Source organism: Girardinichthys multiradiatus, chromosome 4 (assembly GCF_021462225.1).
Source record: "Girardinichthys multiradiatus isolate DD_20200921_A chromosome 4, DD_fGirMul_XY1, whole genome shotgun sequence".
Classification (NCBI taxonomy): Eukaryota; Metazoa; Chordata; class Actinopteri; order Cyprinodontiformes; family Goodeidae; genus Girardinichthys; species Girardinichthys multiradiatus.
Genome location: NC_061797.1, coordinates 47,240,150 through 47,254,509, shown reverse-complemented (window position 1 = coordinate 47,254,509; position 14,360 = coordinate 47,240,150). Strand labels below are relative to the sequence as shown.

General features: G+C 39.8%; 1 protein-coding gene across 6 annotated transcripts in view; it reads left to right on the top strand.

The window, feature by feature from the left end:
• Positions 1–14,360, top strand: part of zgc:158464 (uncharacterized protein LOC791139 homolog) — a 114,909-nt gene that overhangs the window by 60,734 nt on the left and 39,815 nt on the right. The window lies entirely within an intron of this gene.

Here is a 14,360-nt window from a genome sequence, read left to right as displayed (position 1 = left end):
AACTTCTTGCAAATGAGCATGGTGAGCGATGAATCTTCTCGTTTTTCTTTCTTAATACAAGATGAACATATCAAACATATAATGTTTGACCAGAAGTACTTTTGTTTTCTTTGGTTGTCGCATGTAAAGGAAAGAATGACAAGCCCAGGAGAATCTGAGCCAGAAGAAACTGGCCCCTCCTTTTCCTGGCAGGATTCTGGTAGCTTCCTATGTCTCAGCAGGAAGTGCAAGAAGTCAGACTCCTTAGTTTTTCATCTCCACACCCACAGGACCAGAGCCTCTGTCTCCCCTGTAATGTTTGGTCGGTTGTGTCCTTTTCTTCTATGCCTCACTCTCTGACAACATCTATCAGACATTTTACACTCACAAAACATATAAATGTTTTAAACAAAACTAATTTGAGCAAAATAAATGCTGTTTTTAAAAGATTGAAACATGAAAACTATGAATTTATCTGAACCAACCATGATCTGTGTGAAAAATCTAACTTCCCACCATACATTAATAACTGCTTGAGCGACCCTTAGCAGCAGCAACGGCCATCAGGTGTCTGCATTAACTGGCAAAGAGTTTTTACATCAGTTTGGTGGAAGTCTGGCCCACTCCTCTGCTTTATTAGTTTAATTAGGCTACATTTGAGGGTTTTTAAGGATGAATGGCCTGTTTAGGGTAATCCACAACATCTCAGTCAGATTTAAGCGCAGGCTTTGAGTAGGCCCCTTAAAAATCTTCCCTTTTTTTTTTATTCAGAGCTGGTTGAACTTTTGTTGTGCGTTGTCCTCTAGGAGTCTCTGGTAGAGAGAAATAAAGTCATGATTCCATCAATTACAGCATAAGGTCAAAGTCCTGATGAAGGAAAGCACCCCCATGCCATCACAATACCACCACCATGTTTGTATTAGGAAGCTTAAAAGTGTTTTTAGGCAGTTGTGAGACGGGTTGTTGTGTCCTTTTTTGGTCAGTAGTGGAAGTCTCCAATGGATGCCATCGTTGCGCAGTCTCTTTTACTTATTGTTGATTGCTAAACACTGACCTCAGCTGTGGCAAGTGAGGTCTGCAGTTCCTGTAATGCTGTTTTGGGTTCTTTTGTGACCTCCTGGATGAGTTATCAACGTGTTCTTGGAGTAATTCTGGTAGGTAGACCACTTGTAGGAAGGTCAATGACGATTCCAAGTTTCCTCCAAGATATTGGCTCTCATTGTGGTTTACTGAAGTCCCATGGTTTTAAGGCCAATGGCTTTTTAACCCTTTCCTTGCCCACAAATGTCAAAGACTTTTTTCTTTTCTGTTCTTGATTGTTATTAGATCGTGCCATGATGTGTTGCTGTTTGAGATCATGTTTCTACTTCATGTTGTTAGACAGGTTCTGTTTAAGTAACTTATTGATTCTACTGGTTAGACTGTAATCATGTAAGGTGTGGCTATCATAATAAAATGTGGTTTATCATAATAATTTGCTTGTTCCTAAATGGCCAGGAAGAAATCGATATTTTATTTCGATAGAAATCCTAATTTGAAAACTCCATGGTGTTTGATTCATTTGTTCAGGTTAAAATTTATTTGATCTGAAACGTTTAGGAGTGTCATGAAAAAAAAAAGAAATCTGTAAAGGGGAAAATACTTTGTCAGAGCACATTGTACACATAAACGGCACAATAGACACTCAGTATTTGCTCCAAACTCATAAATCATAAATCTCTGGTCAGGTACTAACTTGTTAGAAATTTCTTCATCTGCCTAATTCACTGTCTGCACCTCAGACACTCTAACTCAGCATGTTTTATTCATCAGGGGAAAACAGAGAGCCCGAGTTAGAATTACATTTGTCAGAGGTTAAGAGCACAACTGTTCATAGCGGAGAGATTAAGACTGTTCGACATTCAGCCACCTCACAAGTGTGGAATCTGGTGTGTGCGTGCTCCCCGAAGAAAACTGATGAGCAGCAGTCGTGAGGGAGGCAGCAGGTGCAAGAATGTGTTAGCAGCTTTGAGCAGGATGGGTCTTGTCAGCCCACCCTTGGCACACCGTAGGGAGGCAGAGGGGAGGGTGTATTGTTGCCCTGGTTTGACGTCTCTATGGCCGTGCGTGTGGTTGCCAATTCTTGATACACTCTTTGTGTGCTTCTGTGCGTGCCCTTCAATGTGTAACTACAGGTCTCATATTTGTGCGTAGGCAAGCTGACCTTTCTGTAATATGGATTTATGTTTGACGGTAGTCGCCCACACAGCTGGAGGAGGGGAAGAAACCAGAAGCTTCATACTTGCTGGTTCTCTCAGCAGCTGAAGACCAGGCTGAGAGTGAATATGCAACCTCATGAGGCCCTGACATGGTATTAAGACCTTAGTAATAGACGGTTATAGCCTCTGTGGTGAAGTTTTTAGTGTCTGTGTGCGCCCAAGTGGTTGGGTTTATAAATAATTGTTGTGACAAAAAAACAGCGGTGTGGTATTTCTTTTATATACTGTGACGTAAAAAAGGAGATGGCCTAAATGAACTTTGGCATTCCTTTATACAACATTCTGTGCAGCTGTTTACAACCCTGCGTTAAGTCGCTCCCTGCTCTTGTGGCAGAATCTGTCTCAGTCTGCTTAACGGTCAGACTCTTTTTGTTTTGCTTGCATCCTCATTTTGGTGAGGGGATTTTGGCGATGCAGCACACATTCCTGCTGAGGCAAGAGGATGCAGCCAAACCACAGGGAAGATGATTACACTCCTAAAGGAAACAGGAGATGAAGGAACTGGGTCTATCTTGTACTGCATGCTCACTTCCTTACCTCTTTTAAAGCCTCATTTTAAAACTATTCTGCTAGTCATATTTGCTATATCTGGATTACTAGCATAGCGTAGTTAATACAGTTTAGACATGCAGCTCTTTTATTTGTTTGTTCTGCTAGTTGTACGAAGCATAAGTTGGCCCATTTATCAACCTTTTTTTCCCCACAATGGTAGTTACTCCTTATTGGATTTGGGATGTAGATGAGGCAAAAATTACTCACTCAGCATCATCCGGTTTTATTGGCATGAATGTTCCGGGTTTTTTTTTTTACAGGATCATGGTTGGAGTTTAACTGCGGGGTACAAAGACGTCTTTCAGGAAGCTCTTCCAGTGTTTTTTTTTTTTTTTTTTGGGGGGGGGGGGGGGGGGGGGGACTCCAACTGTAAAAAATCAGCAGCAGGCTGCTGGATATTTGGCAGAGCTTCCTGAGCCACTAGTGGTGCTTCTGTTGCTGCCGGCACAATCAGCGAAGAAGTCCCTGTGAGATGCTACAACCACATATCAGGGGTTCAGCCAGCAGAGGCATCATAAACTCGAGCATGTGGCTTGGCACAACAGATACCAGCTAAGTATCATTACAGGCGGACGGGACAAATAATGTGATGGTTTTATAGTCTTTTTAATTACTGTGTTTTTTCAATTTACAGTTGTTTTCATACAGTGATCAGACATAACATTAAAACCATCTGTCCAATTGTCTCATTGATCCCCATTTTGTTGCCAGTACAGCTCTGGCCCATCCAGGCATGGACCCCACTAGACTCCTGAAGGTGTGCTGATGTATCAGGCACCAAGACACTACCAGCAGATTAACACATCAAGGTCACAGTTGTGCTTTTCAAACCAATTCTGAATCATTTTTGGTGGCAGGGTACACCATCCTGCCAGAGGAGGCCATGGCCATCAGGGAATATGGTTTCCTTTAAATGGTTTACATGGAAAACTAAGTAAACACTGTTCTCAAATGTTTTACCTGGTAAAATAAAGGTTAAAGAAATAGATGGTAGTTGTCAAAGTGATATCCATATAGATATTACTTTGGTCAGTTTTTCTGTGGTGACCCAAGGTTTCGCTGCAGAACATTGCCCAACGCTCCCCACTGCTTCCTTGCCTTCTTTCCATTGAGCATCCTGGTGACACATTTTCCCCAGGTTAGCCACTCACATTTACCTGGGTTCCACAAACCCAGACACCTTGTTCCATCCCTGGTTTGATCCAGTTTTGATCCTCATGTGTCAGTTATGGGTGCTTTCAGAAATGTTGGACAGGGGTCAGCAGGGGTACTCTGACTGGTCTGCAGCTATGCAGCACAGTGTAAAGATGTGCATTTTAACACCTTTCTATCAGAGGCAGCAACTTTTTTACCAGTTTGAGTTATAGTAGCTTGTCTGTTCGATTCAACAGCAGGACTCAGCCTTCACTCTATATATGCATAAATAAGCCTTGACCTATGACCCTGTCACCATTTTAGAACTCCTTCCTTCAACCACTTGTAATAGATACAGACTAGGGCTGCACGATATTACAAAAACATGATATTGTGATATAATTGTTGTTATGATATTGGTTGTGTTAAAAGAAGCTGCAGAGCCCAGCTGTAAAAAGTTTAACCAATGACAAAAGAGACGTCTGAGATGTTTGAGCATGAAGCAGCTGTACAGAAAAAATCTAACACAATGCTGAAATGAGATTTCACCAATACAGCTGTCAAAATTAAACATGCTAATTCCAGTGACTTTTTCTCTCCATGCTGCAGAACTGCAGCCCCTCAGCCTAATGTCACAGAGGAATAATCCTGAAATCTGTTAACACTCACACCTACACAGTGTTACTCAGGAACCTATAAACTAGTCCCACTTCTGCAGTTATGAACTACAGTGTGTGTATGAGCAGGAGCCGTTGCTCATTAGTGTGACAACTTGCTTAGTAAAGATTTACATTACAACTTTTCTTCTGTTTCTTTATGGGTAATCAGTTTTGTTTACAAGCGCCTATTTTCTGCAGCGTGCCCTTGAGGCCGATTTGCGTTTGTCGTCTTGAGGACTTTTTCTTGTTTCTTATATTTGTTATGAAAAACAAGCTCTTTTCTTAAGACACAGCAAACCTGAGGACAATCTAAATAATGTTTCTTAGATTGAGGCCTAGTTGATGTTTAGGTTTTGCTGTATGGAGTCAAAGCTAAATATTTTTCTTTGTATTACCAGTTTATTATTTAATTTCCCCTCACAGACTTGATCTCAAGTGGCAACAAAACATAAATTGACAATATTATAAAAAATAAATTCTTGAAATGACATCCTCTGGGGCTGTTGTTTCTCTTCCTTTTTATTTGTTAGCTGTCATATTGTCTTGTTTACTCCTCAGGGGCAGGTGCTCAGCACTATTGATGTGCAGGCTCGCTCCATGAATTTTAAAGCCCTTGATTAACCGTAAGCCACGTGAGGGCTAATGAAATTTTAAAAATGCATCCCTCAGAAAAAATGATGCATCATCCCATGCAGCTTTGTCAAATATTGACCCAAAAACCAGTGAGAGATTTGGAATTTTGATTCTGATGTGGTGTGACATAAACAACAAATAGGTTATGAAAGAAATTAAATCTCATCACTCAAACAATGTTATAAATTTAAAAAGTGACATAAAGGTTTAATAAAAAACAAGTCTGTCTCTGCTCTAGTGTTCATGACAGTTTGAGTGAAAGCATCTACCTGCATCTGATAAAGTGTTTGCTGATATTAACTCATTTTGGCCCTTGTAGCTCGCCTTATAGTCCACCACAACAACTTAGTCGAACCATTTGCCATCTTTATGTATCTCTGAGGTGAAGGAGCTGCTTTTGCATTCCTTTTTTGCCATGTCCCTTCAGCGCCTCAATGGTTTGGTACAAAGTAATGCAAATGAGCCTCTGCTGCAGTACTGTGTTCATTCCTGCAGTCTGTGGTGCAGTTATGGCTGGTCTGTACCCTAACTTTGCTTGGACATGTAGGTATCTACATTAGGCCTCTAATTAATTAGAATATCCTCAAAAAGGATAAGTTTATTTCCAAATTTCCCAAATTCCAAATTTCAAGCATTTATTTCGGTTAGTTTTGATAATTGTGGCGTACAGATAACAAACGTGATGAAGTAAAAAAATATACACATTTCTTCTGATCAATAAACAATAGGGATATTAACACAAAAAAGGTCAGTCCATGTATTGTACAGCTTGTACTTGCTCATAGCTCCTGCATGATATCTGCGTTATTGGAGCATGGCATGGTGGCGATCAACGTGTTGCACTGCTGAGGTCCAAAGGAAACCCAGGGTTCTTTAATAGTGGCCACAGTCCAAATTCATTAATAGGCTTTGCTGCTTGTCCACCTTTTCCCAGCACAGTTTTTTTCTTCTGCGCAACTTTCTATTAAAATATATGGATACAACATACTGAACAGCCACCTTCTTTAGCAATGCTCTATTGTGACTTACCCATTTCCTGGAAAACACCAGGATGATGTAGGCCAAGTCAGGGCCAGAACAAAAAAAATCTGTTTTTATCAGTCTCCTGTAATATTCAAATTTTCATTGAAATTGAATTTTGGGTTTTCATTAGCTGCAAACCATAACCTTCAACAGTTGAAATATATACCACTGTGTGTAATAAATGTATATAGCCAGAGGTTCACTTTTCCATCTTTTTAATGTTATTCTAATTTATTGAGATGCATGTATATATCTATGCTAGTTCTCAGTTCGTGGTGCTGTAATTTCCATTGCACAGGCAAACTGAGATGCAGCTCTTACTGCATGTAACACCCAATTGTTCCATTCAAAGCAAAATGGATAGGATCCTTTTATGCTGTGCAGCCCTGCAGCCAGATTGTATTTTCTGTGCCTCTCCTGCAGTCCATCTGTCCTGTCACTCTGAATCAGGTTGGACAGAGCTGAAAGATCTCACTGAAGTTTATCAGACGTTTTTTCCTCTGGGCTATCTGACATCTGATGTAATAGAAACTGAAGAAGCAGACAACAACATGTCAGTTGGGTGAAGTGTATCATTTTTATCTTTATGCGTAATTAAGGCTTTCATGTTGCACTCTGGTTTGTGCAAAACATATGTACTCATTTTTATCACATGCAGAACTGACCACATTTAAAGGCACCCACGACGAAAAAAACACCAAATAATAAACTTGCCTTTATTGCGATAGCATAATCTCAAACTCAAAAAGCTAGCATTTATCTTGACTGATTTTTTTTTTCACTGGGGAAAGCAGTGATTATATTGTCAGCTTAAGGATTTGTTCCCCACCACTGATTGCATTTGCTGTTCCACAGTTATTTTTCATATCCAACATCATCCAGTATAAATCACAACAGCACAGTGGTCACAAACGGGAATCATTTACAAGCACAGAACATTTCACATAGCGGCACACGTAGGGTATTAAAAAACACAAAAATAGCTCCTACACTATGAATATGTGAAAAGGCATGGTAGAGAATCTGTGATGCTCAGGGCCTATTGTTCTTTCAAAGACAACAAAGAACTGAGAAGACTGAAAGAAACTGTTGTGTTTCTGTAAATTGTTTTGTGCAATATTTTAACTATAATGCACAGTCAACATTGATTCTATTAGCTGTAATTGTTATTGCTTGTTTCAATGATCATGTCTTGCACATAAAGGTAGTGATTTATTTTAGATTTTTTGTACTTGTACAGTGACAATGAAGATTGTGTTCTGTTCTGTCGTATTCTGTTCTTAGAGTTCATGGCATGATGCAGTTATTGAAATACCGCAACATCCTACCAGCAAGCTTTCGGTTGGATAATGCTGCAAAATAAATGACTAAATTAATTCAGAAATGCCTCGCCAGGCACAAAATCAACCCAGAACTAAATTCTAGTGGAAATAAAAGAGAATAATGCTCTCTGGATGATCTGTAGAAATTTCTCTGTGTGCTCCAACCTTGTGAAACATTATAGAAGACTGAGTACTGTCCTCTTGGATAAAGAATGACATATAAATCATTGGCACCAATTGCACCACCTATAGTTTTAACATTAATTCCAGAATATGGATTTGTACCCACTTGTCTGGCTGTATTAAATCATGTTGTATATTATAGGAAAGCTTTTTTCCTAAATGCTTTCCTATTCTAAGTGCTCTGCAGTCTTTTCAGTTATTTTGCATCATGCTGCAAAGATGTGCATCGCCTTTATAAAACTGCAACAGTTGTGAATTTTAATGAAGGTTCTGCTGCAGCTCATAAATGCATGTTAATAGTGGAAATGTGTCAACAAATATTTACAAGCCTTCCTCCTCTCTGAGCTCTTTTGAACCTTCTTCTGTTTAATTTTTAGTTGTTCATGTTGTGTTTTATGTGTTTAGAAGCAGGGTGAATGGGATCAGATCACACTCGGTCATGTAAACACTTACCAGCTTACTGGTGTAATCCGGCTCGACGTTATTTACTCTATCCATGTGTAATCATGCAGGGAGTCCTGACCAGGAGGAAGGACTTCTCTGAAGGTCAAAGCAGCACACATGATCAAAAGAACGTGGTCATCGCTTGTGTAACTGTTTGCATTGCCAAAGCATTTCTGATGCACACTTCCCCCGAGGACAGGCATGTCCTCTAGAATGAATGAAATGTTAAACAGGTCCTAGCGGTGCTTCAGCAGAAGTAGCCATCTCGAATAAAGGGAATAAATCAATACCGAGCATTCCCCCTATCTCCCTCCCTTTCATCTTCAAGCTCTAAAACAATTCGTTTTTTAAAACTGTGAAGAATAAAGTTTCTGTATTTAACTAATTAAATTGGTTTTACAGCGTTTGGTGCAGTTTTATTATCATTTGTGCTTGATATGACTTCTAATGAGCCTCAGTTTTGATGATGAAACATGGGTAACAACACGCTTTTTTTTTTCTGTTGGTATCTATTTGTAGCTCAGACTAGCCTATCTATTAGTAAAAATGAGGTTGTGCAGAGTTCAACTTGTGCAATATTACCACAAGAAACAATGAAGGCTGCCTGACCTCAGTTTAGAACCCAGTTTGTGTGTAAAATATCTGTGGCATCTCAGCGTGCATCATCTTGTGCTAATGAGAGACAGCTCAGCAAGACTAAAGCGACTGTCAGCCACACTCAGCTCGGAAATGGTACATCATTTCCCTGTTTTATTCAGCTGCAGCTTCTTTCTGTATCATGTTGGTGTGGCAAGAGATTAACGGATGATCACATAAAAGGAAAAATAAAGCATGAAGGGACTTAAGAGTTCATATTCCTTCTAGGAGATTTTTTCATCACTTATAGTATTAGACTTAGCATTGCAATCAAGAGCTACCAGTTTTAAACAAACATGCAAGATAACAATCTTAAAATGTTCAAACAAAAAACAAACAAATCAAAAGAGCAATGTAATGCATACAGGAAATTCACAGATTTTTTTAAATTTTGTTTTATTAAAGCAGGTTCAGTTACAGTTGCAGTTTGTTTCAAGTGGGAGGAGGCATTGGAAAATGGCCTTTTGTTCAAATTTGGTGAGTGCTGAAGGAACACTACATGTATAAAGAGTCTGATACGCTGATTGAGAAGCATATAGGATTTGTGATACAGCAGCAGTCTGACTCCAAACAGTGATGGCCAGAACATACCAGAATATTAAGGATATATTATGGTGACTCTCAGTGCTCCATGAGTAAAATCGTCCAACAGTCAACAGGAGAGTTCTTGCAAGTAATGTCACAGCAATCAATGTGAGGTAAGAAAGTTGCTACAGCAACAGTCATTTGTTTTCTGTAGACAGACAATAAAGTGACCAGCGATTGGTATCTGAAAGTCTTTGCCTTTATCTGCTGGTCAAACAATGAAAAATCAGCTTTTTTTCCATTTCATTAAATGTATTGAAACTAAAAACTTCCACCATTTTTGGTCCATGATACATCAACTAACATAATGTAGTTTGAAGTTAAATAAAAGTCAGATAAAGGTAATTACAGTTTGTTTGTCAAGATTGTTTATCAAAGTACAATGAAGATGTCATTATTGGCTCTTACTTGAAGTTGACATCCCACCAGCTGCTCCTGGCGACATCCAGTAATAACATACAAAATGGACAGTAACATAAAGGTAAAATATGAATAAATGCAACTACTTCATCTACATGACCCTTGTTCAGCCCGTGTCTTTATTTTAACACACTTGGCTTCCACTTTTTTTGGTTCCTCTTCTCATTTCTGCAGAGAAGAGTGGAATGAGCAGTCTTGACATCCCCTGGGGGAATGTGAGCTGGCTGAAGGTTGAGACAGGAAGAGCTGCGAGCTGGTCTTTGCTGACTGCTGCTGGAGGCCTATCACCATTAATGGGCTATTGACCCCCATTGGGGCAGAGGCATAAAGTGGCTATTCATCATAGGCATGTCCACGTGTCATAAGGCTCCTCTGCGACCACCCAGGCAGATTAGGCATCATGACAACAGACACACACTGACTCCACTGACTTGTCGTTTTCTTTACGCTCTACCGGTTTCCTTTTTTCCCTCTTCTGCACCCTGCTTATGTCCCCTCTTCTTTGTGTCTGCCTTCGAAAACCAATCACTGTCTAGGGTTCTCTTTCCACTAGCTATACACAACCTGAACTCTGGGTGCACTCTCCTCTAATCCGCCGGCAGTCTTATCTGGGCGCTGGAACAATAGCGACAGAATGAACGCGGCTCAGATTCGCAGCCTGCAGGAAAATCGCTCCGCTCTCGCAAGGCTCTGTGGCACTCCGAATCCAACAGCATCATCCAAGCGGCCTGTCACTGCCTCACATTGAGACATTCTCTGTGTGTGTCGAGCAAAGATGCCAGATTCTTTGTGCCTGACTGTCATCCAAATGGAGTTTCTACTGCTGCAGTGCAATTGAAGGCAACAACAAATAATTCATCAAATGTGTTGCCAGTGGTCTACAGCTCGTCACTGGTTTGTTAACTGCAGAGCTGCGTTAGTTGCTGTGAACGCTATTCCTGTGATTCATGTTGGTAGATGGGCATCTTTCCAATCCGCTATACCAATTCATCTCCTATTAATGAGCTTTCACCTCAGTCCTAAGGAGCCGTAATTGCAGTTGCACTTTGCGAAGGATCAATGCCACCATCCATGCATCCGCCCTGCAGTGAAAATGCATTTGCATAGTTGAGGCATTGCTAATGTCACACAATGAGGCAGGATCAAACCCCAGAGTCACTCTAAAGTGTTGCACCATCTCTCTTTGTAAACAGTAAATCCAGTTAATCACTCATTACTGCAAGACTTTTTCAATTAGTAATCTTTTAAGAATGACAGGGAAATATTGCCTTAGGTTTCTTTGTTTGTGTTTTATTTCTTGTCCTCTTGTTCCAGGTAGAACATCAAGGATTCATGGTTTTTAAGATGTTTATAAATAAACATCTAAAAAGTGTGCTGTGCCTTAGAACACAGTTCCTCTAGATCAATTATTTGTATACCAGCTTTTCAAATTTAAAGAGACCAAGGTTGTTTTTTTTTTTACATTTGTTACATGTTGACGACCTTGGACTTTGACTGTGCCATTCTAACAATGAATACGATTTATTTGGTTTATGTTTATGGTCACTGACCAGTCTGAAGTCTTTTGCAGCCTCCAGTAGTTTTCTTCTTTGCATGCTTCCCTGTTTGTGTGCAGCCACCAGTGTGTAATACCACAGTGATGATGTGTCCAGGCTGATGTTAGTTTGCTGCTGCTTGCATTTATAGGCCCAAAAAGTTACATTTTGGTTTATTCTCACCAGATCACCATCGTCCACATATTTGTTGTTCCTCCCTTCAAAACTTGGAGCAAACTGCAAACAGGACTTCTTAAGTCTTTCTTTAACAATGGCTTTCTTCTTGCCACTCTTTCATGAAGGCCAGATACATGGAGTACATGACTAATAGTTGTCCAGTCGACAGAGACTCAAAGGTTGATTTCTTGTGGACGTTTAACAGGTCGGTAAAAGTTGTTTTTGTCTTTACTTTAAAGCATTGTGTGTTGATTTGAATTCCCTGTCTATTTTCCTTTAATCTTTCCGACTTCCTGTCTCAGTCACTTTGTTTATTTTTCTCCTCTGTGACAAACTTACAACACCTGCCTGTTTCTGCTTCTCAGATTTTCTCTTCCCTTTTTCTATGTGCTCTGTCACTATCCCTCTTTCTTCTCTCTGTCTCCATCATCACCCGCCTCTGTCTAGTTTTCTGCTTTCTTTGTGTTGTCTCTTTAGGGGTTACGCTCTGCCCCAGTGAGGGAATAAATCTATGTATTTGTTGCTGTGTTGTGGAAGACTGTTCAGCTTCTATTCCCTCTGGCCATCTGCTGCAGCAAAATGAAATCCCCAGGCACACACCAAAGTGGGCATTAAAATACTATTTAGCCAAATCTCTTTATTAGTTGACGAACGTGACTGGGCTCTGTAAATCATCCTGCAAGTTTTTGTGTCTCTGTATGTATGAAGGCTTGAACCCAAAATAATGCATGACCAAAAATACGTTTTTCTCTGGGCAAAACATAAATGGAATTGGTGTGACTCTTTGCTCACAGGCGTCCTATAAATATATATATGTACATATTGTAAAACACATGTGACAAGCATATGCTTCAGTGTGCAGCCACCACAGGCTTGGCGCACTTAGCCAGGACAAAGGAAGCTTTATTGCTGTTTTTGTTTGGACTGTAGGACGCTGATGAAGACATAGCAACCAATGGAAACACATCCTCCTTTAAAGATGGACAAATGTGGTGTGTTTACAGGAAACCCGAGAGACTTGCAGCATATGTTAGAGCTAATCCCAGTCACAAATTATATTTAAATAAGTAAGCATGCATGCATGCAAATGTATTTTTTTGTCAGTGTTTCCGTTTGATCCCTTAATACACAATGAGTCAAATATGAGAGCAAGATATTAGCACAAACACAGGGACTTTTGTGTTCATTTTGTATGAAAAGCCTGAAACGAGAGAGTCTCTTGGCTTTGCTAACCAAGCTAAATGACACTTTGCAGTAAGGACGAAACGGGTCAAGAAGCAAGCACCGTCGCTTGTCAGCCCACTCTCCGGCTGACACTCAGTATATGCGGACGACCACCAATTGAGCAATAAGATCACAAGATCAACTTAGTTCACTCATGTCAGACCTGAGCAATCAGACGGAATCAAAGCAAAGGTCCAGATACATCTCACTGCCATGTTGCTGCTGTTTTTAATGAAGAAGGAGTGTTATTATACCAGCTTGGTAGGCCCACTTTTTCACTTAGATCCACATACTTGAACTTATTTCATTCACATTCAGTACATTGTGTCAGTAAAGGACATCGATGCATCATTTTATAATTTGAAGGTGATGAAGAGCATATGCAGTTGCCTAGTTTCTCTCTCTGTTTTTCCATTAACCTTATTAATGTTTTACTTTACTGAAAAGATAATATTTTCTAAAGAAAGATTCAGTGTGTGAAAAAGGAGGGGAAGTCCTTGAAAGTCTAGATGATTTCTGCCCAATGTTTTCCAAGTGTGTGAAGCCAATTACATTTAATCATTTACTGTTTGCAAGAAATGCCCTCAATCAAACACAGATATTTGAGTTCTTTCCATTTCAAAAGTTGCCAGTGGGCATCAGTCAAGACCAACAGCAGGAAAATACATTTTCTCTTTACATGTCAGAAGCATCAGTGGCACAATCAAAGAGCATTTATGTAGTTGTTTTTCATTTTGTCGCAAATGAAATTAGTTTGTTAGAAAACAAGGACAATCAAGATAAGAGTGGTCTGAGGACCACAAGGTCTGGTCAGCTCTTTATGTGCAGCAGGATGCTGCTGCCAGACTGGTTGCTGTTAATGTTATTTGATTTAATCCAGAGCTCTCTGCCTGTTCAAGCGCTACTGTTATAATATGTTCAGAGGTAGAACACCAGTGTCAGACAGTATAAAATCATATAATTTAAACCATTTTATTATTTTTGCTTTTTTTCTTCACTTTTATATCACACAGTTACATGTTTTGTTTCTCAGTACGTTTCATACAGGGACATCATTGATGGCGCACTGCCTCCGACTTCCATTTCCTGTCTTTATATAAAGTCGGCATTTTTGTCAAAAACAGAAATGCTTAATGTGATTCTTAAAAGAAAACACATAAGCAGCTGTGGTTGGTTTTTTATGTTGAATTCTTAAGGAATGTCTCATTCTTTGCCCCTATCTGTAGCTTCATCTTCCAGGTTCAAGTAGTCTAGATTTAAACTAGATGTAGACACTTTGAACATTGTATACAGCATGAGACATCATTAAACACTGCTGGAGAAAGGCACCAGCTTCCCTGCGACCCACTATGGAAGAAGCGGTATAGAAGATGACTGACTGACATAAAACACAACCTTTCCAAAATGCTCAACTATGCTTTTAGGAAATGTTAAGCTACATCTCTTAATCTCTCTGCACAATGTTTTTCCCTCTCACAGATGTTTGGCTGTAGCATTAGTCACATGGTTTATCTCATTCAGGCTGCTTTGGTGCTGTTGAAATGCTGTCTAGGGCAGGATGCTTAATCTGAAGTTTAATTGCTTCTTAAAATACTT